At 34.8% G+C, this 16,384-nt stretch overlaps 1 protein-coding gene across 5 annotated transcripts in view; it reads left to right on the top strand.

Moving 5' to 3' along the window:
* The window catches only part of LOC131061655 (U-box domain-containing protein 62), a 143,349-nt gene extending 128,550 nt beyond the window's left edge, over window positions 1–14,799 (top strand). For 2 of the 5 annotated variants that reach the window (XM_057995459.2, XM_057995456.2), the window contains exon 8: window positions 14,483–14,799. The gene's annotated coding sequence lies outside the window, so the exon portion shown is untranslated. Of the gene's footprint in view, window positions 1–13,245; window positions 14,263–14,482 lie in introns of those variants that run through there. The other 3 variants (XM_057995458.2, XM_057995455.2, XM_057995457.2) reach the window with 3 other exon arrangements.
* The last annotated feature ends 1,585 nt before the right edge of the window (window positions 14,800–16,384 follow it).

The following is a 16,384-nucleotide window of genomic DNA, read 5'->3' as shown; positions in this document are numbered from 1 at the left end:
GCCTCCATGAAGTAATTTTTCACACTTTATGCAAATAACTATTCCAGGATCCGGTCCCTCATAGGCATACCTCCAAGCCCTATCTTTAGCACCTTTAGGACAGGTGCCTATATATCCAGATGGGCATGGTTCTAGTGGCCAATCAGATTTTGCCATAATTAATGCTTAGTTAACCTACACATACAAAGTGAAAAAAGAAAGTTAATATTTTAGTTAAACAATTTAGCAAACTATTTAAATTAGTTGAAAAAAATCTAGACATCATTCAAAGTCTTTTTTATAAAAAAACTAGAAGGGTTTGATTTTTTTTTGAAAACTAGAGATTCTTCAAAAAAAATATTGAAAAAATCAATAAAATTTGTCAAAACTAGTGTTAAATCTTGTTCAAATAACTTAAAAAGGTTTTAGACTACTTAGGAATGATTTGTAATTCATCTAGATGCAACAAAAAATAAACAAAATGTTTTAAAAAAGCATAGAAAAACAAAAAAACCCGGGAATCTGATTTTTTCTTGAAAAACCACCTCAAATCCCCTTCAAATCCACTTGGAATTGGCAAGAATAGCTGGAAATCACCTTGCAAGAGTGTTGGAGTCACTCTTCCCCCTTCTCAGCAAAAAACCCAAGCTAAATGATGAAATAAAATGTGTTTTTGCCTTTTTTGTCTATTATGCTATTGCGGCCGTTTTTGTCAAAAACTTGGCGAGTTAAAAGATGTTTTTACTCGCAGAGCTTGAAAACTTGGTGAGTTTTTAAAACTCGCCGAGTACTCTGCGAGTGGGCCATCTATGCTAAAAACATCTCCTTTTCTTCAGATTCAAGGCCATTGTAACAGAGTCCAAGAATGGTGTTCTTGTTATGCAAACCTGAATATTCTAGTGTTTGAATGGCTTGATTCCAATGACTTAAACCTCTATTGTACAAGTGAGCACCCAGAACTTCAAGTGAAAATGGCAGCCTATTGCATATATCCACAGCTTTGCATGACAATTCTTAATAATCTTCATCATGTTGATCCCTCATGAATGCATACCAGCTGGTCCAAACCAATCACCTCATAGAGCCTCCAACTGCTTCTAGTCATCAACATATTCCAGAATAACAAGGGCTGATGGCCCTTCATCAACATCCTTCCATGAGCCCCATCATTAACTTTATCCTTGAACTTGACACGGTCTTTCAATATCTGCGTTGCATCTTACCTACACATTTTGTATACAAAGTGGGTAGCATCAAATTTGACATAAATGTGATTGTGAATGCTGATAACCTGTTTTAAAGATCTTGATATAGTGTGTATTATAACTGTGCAAGTCTATTTTTCATATTGTTTCATTTAGCATTCCCAGTGATCTTGCTGCCTTCAAATGCCAAGCCAATTTCATACGTTTTGCATAGATCTCTCATGTCTCTGGAGATGATTTGACTTCTGTCTACTCTGCCGCTCATATTTGCTTGAAAATTTCTAAAGCTTTATCAACTAAACAATTTTGTGCATCTTGTGCAATTACGCATCCCATGAGGTAGAAGTATGTCCAGGTATTCTGTCGAACATTCATCAGCCTAGTCTTTAGTGACACATTTTGCATGCAAAAACATCCTATTTATGTTTTGATGATTGTCCATAATCTGTTCCAAAGTTGAGAAATATGTTGGTAGAGGTGGTTGAAACAAGGCTTTATACACGCAATTGCATTTCCTTCAATTTTTATAAAGCCTTTTCAACAAATCCATTAAGTGCAAATCCTTGTATAAGCTTCACATTTTGCATGTTTATGCACATGGTAGTCGCAGCCGGGAAGTGCATTGCTTGAAAGTTCTTCAAGGCTTTTCAACAACTCTGTTTACATGAGTGTTGTAATCATTGTATCGTGTGAGATGCCATCTTTTTGATAGAGTCTGGCAAATAGTTCAGATGCTCTGCCTTTGCTTCGTGTTTGCATACATATCTACCATGGCTCTCGCAACATCATCTGATATATATATATACCTTGATGGATGTCCACATGCTGTTTCAGCATTCTCATTACTTAAAAAAGGTGGCAGAATTTGGCTTTACACCTGTCAATGGCATTTGCCCGAATGTTCACAAAGCATTTTCAATAAATCCATTAACACATAACCTGCCACCATGCGCTCCATGCAATGACATTTATTTGAGGCATCCTGTCAAATGATCCAGAAGCGTTGTCCATGATTCCACATTTTGCATACATTTCTACTAGCGCATTTCCAACTATGATATCTAATAAAAATCCCGTCATTATATTTTGATTAATGTTCATACTCTGTTCATAAGCTTCCAAATTTACATGGCTGGGAGGATGTTGGCATATATTGTGGAATCTGTCTTTACCTCTGACAATTTATTTGATTGAGAGTTTATAAAGTCTTTTCAACATCTCCGTTTTGTGCAGTCCCTGCGATCATTTCGTTTCATTCCTTGAAATCATGACTCAATGAGACCAGTTCATTTATATGTGCCTTGTCCACACATCCACATTCTGCATGTATGTTGAGCAGAGTATTTCCACCTATAATGTCTGACAAAAATCATCCTCCATAATGCTTTGATGGCTGTCCATAACCTGTTTCAAAGCCTCTGTAACAGTACGGCTGGTAAAGTAAGTAGAATTTGGCTTTACATCTGCCAATTGCATTGACTTGAAAGTTCCCAAAACCTTTAAAACAAATCCATTCTGTGCATATACAGCAGGAATTACAGTCCATGAGATGACAGTTCATTCAGGCATTCTTTGATAGTATATTTCTTTGAAGTATTTCTGTTAATGCTTCACATGCCTCACCCATGTTTCTACATTATGCATGTCAGAGCATTTCCAACTATACTATCTGACAAAGATTTCCTCTCCATAGTGCTTCAATGCATTTCTATGGCTGTTTCAAAGCCTCCACAGTGACACAGGCAGGAAGGATTCTAGCAAAGATTATGGAATTTGATTTCACACCTGCCAGTTGCATTTGCTTGAAAGCTTCTAAAAAGATAGTTATAGGTAGATCCCCAAACAAGGAAGTTAATAGGTTTTAGAAAAATGAGCAATGGAGTATAGGGGATTATGTAGTTAAGATGTTAATCACTTTAAATTTTTCATGCAAAATGGGATCAGGGATTAACTTTTGAATTTTTGAGCAACAATAGGGAGGAAAGAGTATAATTTAAAGTGTTTTTAAATATTTCCCTCCCAAGTTATTAAAATGGGAAATAAATATAATAAATTAAAAATATTTAAACATATTTTGACAAATAATTTAATATTTCTCATTTGAAACATAGTAGCCTGGTTCAAAAAAATACACATATCTTTTGACTGAAATGGAATTTTGCTCCAAAATTTGAACCAGACATTGAAGGGGACGAGATGAGCATAACCCAAAGAGATTTATTCATGACGAGGTCCCAAGTACAAGATTTGAATATTTTTTGAATGGAGGCTGACGAAAATTAAAGTATTCAAATCTCACAAACGGTGAACTGGGTTTTCATGAAAATTTGTCACATTGCTCAAAATGATGCCAAGTGCAAGCCCATAACACAGTTTCCCTCAGCGCTTTACAATTCTCAAGATTTAGTTGTTTTCGTGTTTCAGCCCATACAAAAAGGTAAGCTCGGAGGGGGCGCACATGGCATATTATGTTCTAACTCATTAGACTAAACTTAAAATCATGGATTGACCTTTGGACTCGCATGCTCACAATGAATTTGATAGTAATGAAAATAGGACACATATTCATCACCTTATGGCGACTAAAAAATGAAGACTTGGGCTGAACCGCATGATTACATATCTCGAAAACTTTTGAAAGTATCATATTAAGGACAAACCCGACATTTGCTTCAACGCAAAAGTTTAAAATGTGGGTGCTTTGAAATTAGGGCAACAACTGACTTTAATTAGGGACAAGGACGCAGAATGAATCCAGAATCTCTTCAATGATCAGTGTGTTATCCATGGGCAATAGACTCACAAACAAGGGATGGAAGACACAACATAGGGACTAAGTAAAGAAACTTGACACAAACCAAAAATGGGACCAACACCACAAAATTTTGACCAAAAATATGTACATGGTAGGGGTTGCCTACCTCATAACCAGATTTTGATGATCAAGCAAATCCATTGACAGGCTGAGAAAAATAAATTCCTCTGTGGAACAATGAGTGACAACTCTAAAGCACTTGTTAACTCAATTGTAAGCTTGCTCCTTGAACTTTAGTCCTGGTATTTCTAGCACGTGCAATTTCACTGGGTGTGCAACATTTCCACATGACCATTCATCATTGAATATATTTGAATCAGGAATCCACTTAACCTCTTCTTGCATGTTAGAAATCATCTCTTCTTGTATGATATGAAGTATTACAACTTCAAACTTTTTAATGTACAATTAGAATACAAAAGAAAAGAAAAAAGGGGGTGATAATAGTCCACAAAATTTTGGTAGATATTCTTCTTGGCAAAGATAGAAGAGGAGTAAAGGAGTCTTAGTTCTAAGGTGAATATTTTACTTCTAGGCATAGTAAGCAGAAGAGTTTATCACTGAAAAATAGCTTAGACAACAATTTTGTATTTCTAATTGATTGACATAAAAAGCCAATCTAGTCTACATGCCTATAGCTGGTTGTAACCAAGATTGGAGGCTCTTCAACTTATGTTAAGCTGTATTTTCATTTGTTTTACAGACTCATAATTTTTTGTTGTTGTTGTTGATTGTATGTGCTTGTTTTTGGCTGCTTGAGCTGGCTATTCTTTGTGGTTACTCCAACTGGGGCTGGATTAAAATGTTGTGGCCACAAAAGAGCATTGATGCAAATAATAGGCTACTAGTTTTTGATGGTATTCTCATTGAGTGTATAAAAGTGCATGCAAAGTTGCGATTAACCATCTTCTATAATGCAAAGCTCATTAGATTGTCATAAGGTGAAGACCTTGACTGAGTCTACCTATGGTCGATGAGCTCCTCGATTTGCCTATTAGTTACATCATTCTCTCAAACTGATGTACATTAGAGGGTTGTTTTGGTGTGGTAATTGTGGGATGAGATCAATTAGGTGCTTGATGGAGCAATGCCTTTGGGCTCTACAAAAACATTTGCATATTGCTGTAGCAAATTGTCAGCAATGAATTCAATGGATTGAGCTGCAAGAGTGTATTTATTTGTAATGTTTGCACTAACTTTGGGTTGACCATAAGTACAAACTTGTGTGCATTAGGCGCAAGATTTTAGCATTGCTTTGTAGATACTAATGAAATTTTATTCCAGTGGAACTCAAATAGGTGATAGAGATGATTGCTGATGTTGATGGGCCAATACCATGGCTTAGCTTTGTAGGTAGCATCTTGATCATAGAAATATGATTTTGCCAAGATAGATGCCATAAGTTTATGATGTTTCTACATCACAAGCAAATTCTTGCATGGGTGAAATGCCTTGCCCAAATGTGCATTGACAAGTTTCATATAACTTATCTCTCTTGAAACCAAAGGAGTAAGGTTGAGTATGTGCTTCGGTTGCATGACTATATCCTTTGTAGTGCACCTTGCACAATGGTATTCTTCTTGTCCATTTTTCAACATTTGGTGTCAAAAATACTCTCTTTCATCAACATCAATGGTTGTTGGTTGTGTAGTGATTGCTTAGCTAAGTGCTTCAAATATGAGCCGTTTGTAATCCTTAATAAAATTACTTATCTTATCACATTGAGGAATATAGAATACTAGAAACATAACATTCCCATTCCCTTCAAAAAAGCATCGCCCTCAGTGCTTAGCATCTCTAGAAGCTTTTGTATGAATTGTTCATTATTCAATGTTTTACTATACATGAAGATGTCATCAAAGAATACCAACACCAATTTTTGAAAAAAATTGGCAAAGCACTGAGTTCATGCAACTTTGAAAAGTTGATTGAGCATTAATTATACCAAACGACATAACTAAGAATTCATAATGACCCTCATGTGTTCTAAAGGTAGTTTTATGTACATCCTCTTCCTTTAGTTGAATTTGATGATAACCTAAATGCAAATCTATCTTAGCAAAGAAAACTACATCATTCGGTTCATCTAATAAATCATTAATAACAGGAATAGGTAACTTATCTTTTAGAGTGATATTGCTGGGCACATTCTCTATGACTCATCCTTCTTGTTAACTATAATCATTGAAGATGGCATTTTTGTTGGGTCGAACAACACCTAAATCCAACTTTCCTTTACCAATTTTTTTTATTTCCGACTTTGTTGATGGTGTTGATTGATCCCTTGAGGCTTTTGTGGATCTTGAGTTTTCATGTCTTGTGCTTCTGCACAAATGTAATTGTGTTGCCATGCCATAATAACCAATCTTAATTAATTTCTCCATTATATGATAGCTGATAATTTGACTTGGTGATGATTGTATCCCTATAAGTTTATACTTTTGTCCATTTGTATTGAAACTCATGAATAATTCTTAAAAATTGAAAGACATTGTTCCCAACTGTTTAAACCATTGCTCACCTAGAACTACATCTACTGCCCGAATTGGAATAGCAAACATTTTTTAATATGGTTGATAATCTCCCATGGAGAGTTGTTTATGATGGCATTTACCACCACAAGAGAGCTGTTTTCTATTGGATATCACAACTTGGAGATTAGTTACTCAAGGCAATTGAGCTCATTTGTTAATCTTCTATCAATAAAGTTTTTTGTACTACTTGTATCAATCAACCTTGTCATCTTTCATGCTTTGATATAACCCATCATTTTGAGTGTTTGTAGTGTGCTTGTACCATTCAATGTATTTAGGGAGAGCAATGTTTTCTTCCTTCTATGAATTAGCATGTCCAAGTTCCACATTTTTTCTTTTGTAGCTAGTTCTCCCTCATCTTCAACCTCATTTTGAATAATCATTAGTTTTTTTCTTCCTATTAGTGTGTTCTTGACCTCTAGACCATTTGCTATCACTGTTCCAACATTAACTTTTTTTCTCATTTTTGCCTCTTTTTGATGAGAGAGATTAGTAATTTGCCTTGGGTTAAAAAAAGTTCCCATTTCCATTGGCATGATTAATCACATTTATGTCTTTCCATCCTATGATATGAGCTTGTGTGGAACTTATCATGGCAGAGTTCTCTATTTTTCAATATGCAATGCCTGTTGAATAGCTTTCTCAAATGTACAAGGTTCCAACAAATGAACATTGTGCTTAATTCGGTGATTAAGTTTGTTGATGTAGAGTTGTAGATTCTAATAAGGTGTCACACCTTGAGCCGAAACCACCATTCTCATATGCTCAGAATTAGTTAATTAGGTGAAGTAGCTTCCCTTCCATGGTTGCTCATAGTGAATTGCTAGGTCATATTGAATTCTTTCCATCTAAGCCCTTGGCTTTGCTTGTCATTCATCATTTATTGGTACCAAAGATAAGATTTACTTTCTAAATTTGGTGTCATTCAATCAGCAAAAGCAAGTCATTGGTACTCATTGTGGTTTACAAAAGTAAGTCTTAATAATTTTTAATACATAGCTGTCAGTAAATCACCATAGATGTCCATCGTCAAAAACAATCAAATGCATATTCAATAAGTTGATTTATCAAATGTAATAGTGTCATTATAAAGACTTAGAAGCTAATACTACGATGTCTTGTCATATGCCATATAATATATCTCATATATGTCTAGGGTCATGATTCAAATGAAAATCATTACAATTGCAAAATTGAAATAAACACAATCAAAATAATAATTGTCTTCAATCTGCATCAATCATCAAAAGGATCTATATTTAGATCATCGTTTGCTTCACTTTCAACATCATTTGAACCACAACTAAATGCAGTGCCACTCCCACTAGGTGTATCTTGTGTATGTTGTTAGGAATTGATAGGTGAAGAAGTAATAAAAACAACAATTATAATGCAGATTTAAAAGTGCAGGAATAAAAATAAGAAGAATGTACACAACAACAACAAACACAAAAATTTACGTAGTTCACCCAATATCGGCTATATCCATGGAGAAGCCAGACATCCAATACTCTTATTATCCAGCAATGATAGTGACAGATTTGCAGCAATGCAAACCAATCACCAACACAATCTACTATTATGAGTTTTTCTCAAAACCCTCATTGTTACTTCTCACCAAAAAGAAAAAAAAAACTTCAGTTTCATACATTTTATTGTTTATATAACTTAAAAGATAACTACCCATAAAATCATAACTAATCCCTTATGTCCTTCCTATGGCATGATTTAACAAATTCAAGTCCTTCCTACCACTAACTGCACTGTGAACTTTGTGCGGCATGATTTGTTGCCACACATCAACAATCTGCCACTTGGAGATTGATCAAGCTCCACACCAAAACAATCTTCCACTTGGAGACTGATCCAAGAGCAACACCACTGCACTTGTAACTCCCACTGGACTTTGTTGGTTCTCATTCCACCATTATTAGTCTTGAAGACCAAGGGAGAGTGATGAGGAAATCAACTTCTCCTGTGTTACTGCCTTCGCAAACATATCAGTAGGGTTGTCACTTGTATGAATTTTCTGCAACTTTAATTGATCATCCTCTAACATGGACCAGATGAAGTGGTACCTAAGTTGTATGTGTTTTGTTCTTTAATGAAGTGCAGAATTCTTAGCAAGATGAATGGCACTCTGGCTATTAGGGTATAAAAAATTATCAGTCTGCTACTTTCTCAACTCTTACAAAAAATATTGCAGCCAAATCATCTCTTTGCTAGCTTCAGTAGCAGCAACATATTTGCCTCTGTGATAATGCAACCGTGAAATCCAACTAACAATTTTTACTCCTACAACAAACACATAACTAGTAGTACTGTGCCTAGTATCAATATCTCCCACTAAATCAGAGTCAACATAGCCTTGGAGAATAGTGTTTGATCTCTCAAACCATAAGTGTTTTGTAGTTGTACCTCTCAAATATTTGAGAATCCATTTAACGACATTCCAATCTTCTATTCCAAGATTGCTCATAAATCTACTCACAACTCCAATAGCATGTGCAATATTGGGTCTCATGCATACCTTGGCATACAGTAATCTACCAATAGCTGAAGCATATGGAATTCAGCCTCCTCATGTGTCTTTGGACACATCTCCTTAGTTAACTTAAAATGACTAGGCAAAGGTGTATTCACAGCTTTTGCATTGTGCATATTAAACCATTTCAGCACCTTCTCTGCATATTCAACTATGCCTGGTAAACTTTTTAACATGATTAGTGACACTAGCATGACACACCCTCCGGTTCCACGTGAAACACTTTTGACCCAGAGCTATGAATCGGTGAGGCCACAAATGGGGGATCTCATCCCCACACTTCACTTGATCAAACCCGTGAACACAACGGCCCAACGAAAGCACAAGGCATGTGAGCTCAGTGGCCCAATAGGGATTTGAACCTTGGTGGCCGCTTCACCAACAAAGTGTTTTAACCACAACACTACACCTCCGAAGACAACAAAATTCTCTACATGTTCACTTTGAGACATTTGTATCTTTTCTATGTTTTTCTGCCCCTTGTAATCTTCATACCAACTTTTTCTTGCAGGCAACTTGATTAAGTCCCAAGTTTGATTCTGCAATAAGGAATCCATTTCTTCTTTCATTCCTTGCCCCCACTATTATTTGGTTTCCACCTGCAGCACCTCCTCATACCCTTCTGGTTCACCAACATTAGTTAATAAAATAGAATATAAAGTAGGAGAAATTCTGTCCAGAGGTCTACTTAACCTTGTAGAACGTCTAAGAGTTGTAGGAGTTTCTGGTACTTCTTGTTGTTGCTAAGCATTAGGTATCGATGAAGTGTCACTCTCTAGAATATCATCCTACACCACATATTCTTTCAGTACCTATTCTTGTTGCTCTTTCTGTTTCTTTTTCTACTGCTGCTCTTGTAGCTGGTCCTCATACAAAACCTTCTCATTGAATATAACATCTCGAGTTCTCATCGAATATAACATCTCGACTTTCTGATTTTCAAAATCCCATAATCTATAACCAAAATCATCTATTCCATATCCAATGAAGGTACATTTTATAGATTTTGCTTATAACTTGGCTCTATTTGCAATATCAACATGGACAAAAGCATCACAGCCAAATGTTTTTAGAGAAAAGAATAACTCACTAGTTTACCTATCCATGCCTCCTCTGGAATACCGCAACCCAAAGGAATTGAAGGTCCTCTGTTAATTAAATATACAACAGTATATATAGGCCTTTGCCCAAAAATCTAAATGCTTCGTGCACACTCCATTATTGCCCTATTCATTCTCTCAGCCACGCATTTTCCAGAGGAGTTCCTGGAACTGCCTTTTGCCTACGAATTCCATAAATGAATAGTAATGTTCAAATTCTTTGCTGCAATTTCCGCCTCCATTATTAGATGTAAGACACATTAACCTTTTTCTTTTCTCATTTTCAACCAAGCTTTTCCATTTTTTTTAAAGTTTCAAATACATCTGATTTCTATTTTAGGAAATACACCCATGTTTTACTAGTTGCATCATCTATAAAAGTGACAATAGCAAGAGCCACCAAGAGAAGATACTTGGGTTGGTCCCCATACATTTGTATGCACCAGCTCCAATTTTTCACTCCTCTTTTGTTGTCCATCTTTAAGAAATCTCACTCTCTTTTGCTTCCCATAAACACAACTTTCACTAAAATTCATGTTAACTTTTTTTAAATTTGGCAACGACCTCTTAGAGTGAAGAATGTTCATACCTTTCTCACTCATATGCCTGAGGCTATGGTGCCACAATGCTGTTTTTGTTTCAGCTGCAACTTCTGTAGTAGTTTCTGCAATTTCTATTGTCGTTGTCTTTGCTTGCAGTCATGGCTGTAGCTGACTCTACAATTTTTCTAGTCTCTGTGTCTATTCCTGCAAGCATGAATGTAGTTGTCTCTGCAGTTTTTCCTGCAACAGTTTTTTTAATGGCTAGGGTAGGAAAAACAATATTACCAATGCATAAATATAAAGTTCCCACCTTTAAACCTTTTGATACTACCAATGCACCTTTAGTAACTTTCCAAATTTTATCCATAAATGTAACTAGCAACCTTCATTTGCAAGCTGCCCTGCTGAAATTAAATTTCTACTCAGTTTTGGAACATGCCTTACCTCTTGTAGTAGCCATTGGTTTCCATTTTTCAATTTCAACTTTATTCTTCCCTTTCTAACAATCTGACAAGCTTCATTATTACACAAATATACCTGTCCAAAATCTCCTTGGACATAGTCTATGAAATCATTTCTATGGGGTGTAGCATGAAACGAAGCCCCTGAAACTATTACCCATGAATAATCAGAACGATCTAGGGAAATAAGTAAGGCATCATATTTACATTTACTTACAACATTTGCTTCTTTGTTGCCATCTTGTTGTTTGTCTCCTTCCTTGCCTTTTCGAGACCAGCAATCTTTCTTCAAGTGGCCTGGTTTTCCACAATACTAGCAATCTTTTCATCTTCTAGATTGAGACCTTCTATTCTTCAATCTCCCTCATGACTTGCCATTACTTTTAGGGTTTTTCCCTATCTCCTTTAATCTTCCCTTGTCTTCTACATTCAAAACATTACTCAATGTTGAAGTCTCACTTGTGCTTTTCCTACACATTTCCTCGCGCAAAATTACACCAACAACATCCTCAAATTTCTACGTATTTGAATCAGAAACAAAGTTACTTACATCTATAACCAAGCTATTCCAGCTTTCTGGCAAAGAACATAAAACTAGGAGCCCTAATCTCTTCATCAAAACTGACTTTTACAGATGATAATTGACTAGATTTTCTTTGTTGTTCATACATACAGACAAATACACACATATGGGAAGGATAAACTTGGGTAAGAATCTTTGAGAATCTATCTCCTTGATGTCTGCTAAGTTCTTCCTTGCCGTAACCATATCTCTTTTGTATTTTATTTTGGTGAGTAAAATTTGGTTATGGTAACATTCCACCTGATAGTTCTCATTTATGAGTATTTCAAAGTCTAATTTGATCACTTGAATTGACTTAAACTGTCTGAAGAGGCATTTCTCTGTTGTTCATAGTATAAGTACATACATACATACAAACACACACATGCAGGAAAGTTAAATGTGGGTAAGAATCTGTCTGCTATGTTGTTCCTTGCTGTAGTCTTGTCTCTTTTATCTAATTTTTTGAATTTTGTTTTTGAATAAATAGTTGGTTCACAGTAACAAAGGATCCTGATATGCATTGTTGCCTTATTTACAAATTTTCTCAATTCTTATGTTAGAAACATTGAATCTTTTGTGTGCGCTTTTCCTGAGCTCAATATGGTTTTGTTATATCCAAGATGCTGACAAACTTTTTTATCTTCAAACTTTATATTTTTCTGAATCTAGAATCGGATTGCTGGTTTTCTGGTCTATAGAAACTGTTATTTTTATACCTTTGATGTGAACATTTACACATAAATATGACATCAAGAAGTTAAATTTGAACACATTAAAATTCACATCTCAGTGCTCTTGGGACAAAAGTGCATTTTTTGTAGTAGGAGGATCAGAATAGACTTCGGGTATACTTTTGCAAAGTACTTCATACAGAAACAGCTATGCGTTCTGATATTATGATGATGGCTTTCTAAAAGTTATGTTGATGTATAACATGTTAGAGCTTCAGAAGAGTACTGCCGTTTTGCCTTTTGTGGAAAGTTTTTGGGGGTAATATTTGCCAACTGCCTTTTTCTCCATGTTTTTTAACAAATTATTTGCCTATAAAAAAATGTATGCTATTCCCCAATTTCTGTAGAATAATATTTTTTTCTGTCAGGATTCCCGAACTTCTTGTTTTGAACATTTAAGATCTAACAGGAGTTTGAATACTTTCTTGAATAATTTTAAATATGGTTCACCAAGATTTCTAAAATATTGCTGCATAGAAGTTTCCCTGCTTAATCTCTATAAACTACAAAATAATGTTTATAAAGATATGAATTTGTGGCATGCAGTGTTCTGGGTAGAACTCAGATTTTGTAATGTATGGTAAGGCGATCTGATAGGCCCATATCTAAATGATAGAAATTGGTTTGCCAGTTGCACCTTGCATTTTTTAAATATTCAAGTGCAAAAAGTTTAAGACTTCAAAATTAAGTTCACTAGAATGATAGTCTGAACTTGAAGATTGTCGATATGGGATGCAATTTATGAAATTCCATGAGTTTCTATTGTAGGTTGTGATCTTGAGTTGAAATAGTTGATGTGATGTGACACTGCAGTTGTACAAAAGAATGATTGCTGTCTTGCACGCATAGTCAGATTACCCGCTTGCTGGTGTTAATAGAGTACCGTATCCTTGATTTTTTGATGCAGATTCTCTGGAACTTCAATGTTGACACTGTAACATTATTATGTTGACTTTGCAACAAGGCAGCAGTGAGAAGTCAATTATTTGCACATTGTTCCTCCTCTTTTAAGCTACATGCTGAAGGCATACTTGTGAAAAATGCTTAGATGACTAGTGGCATGACTTTGTTGCATCGTGAAACTAACTGTGCTGCTCTGAGCGAGTGCATTGCTGTTGTATAGCCCATAGTTATCCCTAATATTAATCTTACCACTCTAGTTGGTGGTTGTGTTCTAAAAGATTTGATTATTGTTGGGTCTACTGTCTATCTGAAGTAGTCATATTTTTTAATTTCCATCTGTCATTATGTCCAAAATTTCTTATCATGGGGGGTGAATGGACAGATCTGCATTTCACAGTAACAATTTTTCTGGTGTTCTATACAAAGTTCACATTATACTATTTGATGAATATCATGCCCTGTCCAAAATGTATTATATAATTGCAAGACATATGCATGAAGAGTATTATATTCTTAAACAGGTGAGAACATATTTATCGTTTACATGCTTAAATTGTGAAAATGCTAGTTACTGTAGCTTTCAGATGTTATATTCAATTAATCTTATACTGGAACTCAGTCTCATCAGATGTTATATTCAATTAATCTTATACTGGAACTCAGTCTCATCAGATGTTATATTCAATTAATCTTATACTGGAACTCAGTCTCATCAGATGTTATATTCAATTAATCTTATACTGGAACTCAGTCTCATTTTGAGAGACTAGTTCTCGTTGAGGTATGTATTGAAAGTGAAACAATGGATGCCATAATTATTCAGTTTATATATGGCTACTTGAAGTCCCATTGATCAATCACATTGATGTTTCAATTATGATTTGTAGGGCTGTATTTCATTTATTTCTAAGTTCTTTTCAATATTTATGCGGCATGTCACATTATTATATGTGGCTGCCATTGATTATATTACTGTGCATCATAGGCAAACTGATATTTAATTGATGTTTGAATCAATATCATTGTCATTGGTTTTTCTTGAACTTAGAATGATTTACTGTATTCTATGTGGTTGATTGACTTCTATGATGTGTAATTGCAGATTTTATAGGATACAGGAACTTCCTGACTGTTTAAATTATATGGCTTGTAAGCATTTCTACTTTCTTTGGTTCACAAATCTTCATCCTTATGTTTTGCACGTTAATTAGTATTCGCAGCTACCACACTCTTTAGTAAATAATATGAAAATGTATTAGGTGAGTGCTAAAAAAGGCAGCGTTCAAAATAAACTTAAAGCATAGTTTAATTGCTGCATCCTATACAGTTGAATTTCTTTCTTTAAATAAATAAATCAAATGTCAGGTCTGTACACATTTTAAAAAGAAAATTTAATGTGTAAATCAATTACGTTGTCAATGACTTTTCTCTATCTTGAATGATTATTCTTCGGTGTCGTTGATTGATTCCTACGATATGCTTGTAGATTATGAAGGATTCTATAAATTCCCGACTGTTGAAATTCAATAGCAAATAAGCTTTTTCTGCTGTTTTTTTAGTTCATGGATCTTCTTTCTTATATTACCCAGGTTGTTTAATAATGTTCAGAAATTTCTCTACACCAGTAAATTATAGTATATTTCTGATAAGTGCTATAAATATTTTTATTGCATATTTTGGTATTTTTAGGCAAACTAATTTTTGCTACTTGGTTTAATTGCTGCTTCCTTAATAGGAAGAATCTTTTTTTTTTTAATGATGAATATCAGGTCTGTATTGGATAGTTTTGGGAAATAAAGTAGATGCGTAAATAAAGGCTTGAATTTTCTATATTTTACTAAGTTGCCGATTCGCTGGTCTGGCTAATTTTTTGGGGGGGTTTGGATTCATAAGGACGAAAAAAACATGTATAAGTTACAGTTATGTGTATGTGCATGTAATATAAATATATATGAAAGAAGAAAAAGTTCATAGTTAAATTCAGCTTATATAAATTAAAAAATAGTAGAATATAAATATATTAAAAAGTTAATATACTTATTATTTAAGAATTTAAATTAAATATTTTAAAGTATTATAACGTGTACTAAAATTAAAACCCGACTGTATACTCCGCATTTCATCCACCCAACTGCGTACTCCGCTACAGGCGATTGCGATATTTTCTATAGATTTGCTTTTCCCTTCTCAGCGGATACCTTGCAGAGATTTTACCGGCCCCCGATCGGGTTGGCGGCAGGCGAACATGGTAACGTAGTTATTTTAAAATAATTATATCTTATGTCGTTGATTGAATTCTTCAATATGTATATATATTTTTTATGTTATATTGAAACCTCCTGACAAATATTTGTCTTGTAAGCTTCTGTACTATTTTTTAGTTCATCAATCTTTGTAGAAATGTTCAATAAGTTGTATATTAATGCTCAGTTATCTGAGAGTCAATGTAAATCGAATTTATTTTACAAATGTATTTTGTTAAGTGCAAAAAAAACATATGATATTTACTACTCTTTTTGGTCTTGCCTGCATGAATCTATCTCAATTGCTATATAGGACCGTAGATGTTGTCTTTTCTTCTCTCTTGGTTCTTCAAGTGATGTTATCAAAGGTAAAGACTTGATCTTCATAGAGACTTATGGAACAAGAAACAAACCTCTACTGAACTTGAATTCCTGTGGTTCTCTGGGACAGGGCTCTGCATTACTCATTAGGTTTATGGGGTCTATATTTCCTTATATGAGACTCTAATCTTCAAAATTCGAGCAGAGGGATCTGACCATTTTGCTAGATATATGTAACTAGCAATTGACGAAGGAGCTTTACATTCCAAACTATTTAAATTAGTAATTTACTTTCCTCCAGTTTCTCACTACATGCTCTAACAAGGGTTGGGAATCACTGTTCATTGATCTTTATCTTGAGACCTCTTAGTAACTCGATGGTGGGAGATGTTATCCTCGTTGAAGACTTAAATTTTGTTCCGGCAATCTATGATGCTCGC

The sequence above is a fragment of the Cryptomeria japonica genome, chromosome 7 (assembly GCF_030272615.1).
Source record: "Cryptomeria japonica chromosome 7, Sugi_1.0, whole genome shotgun sequence".
NCBI lineage: Eukaryota > Viridiplantae > Streptophyta > Pinopsida > Cupressales > Cupressaceae > Cryptomeria > Cryptomeria japonica.
The sequence above is the reverse complement of the archived record's forward strand: the minus strand, read 5'-3'. Positions and strand labels throughout refer to the sequence as shown.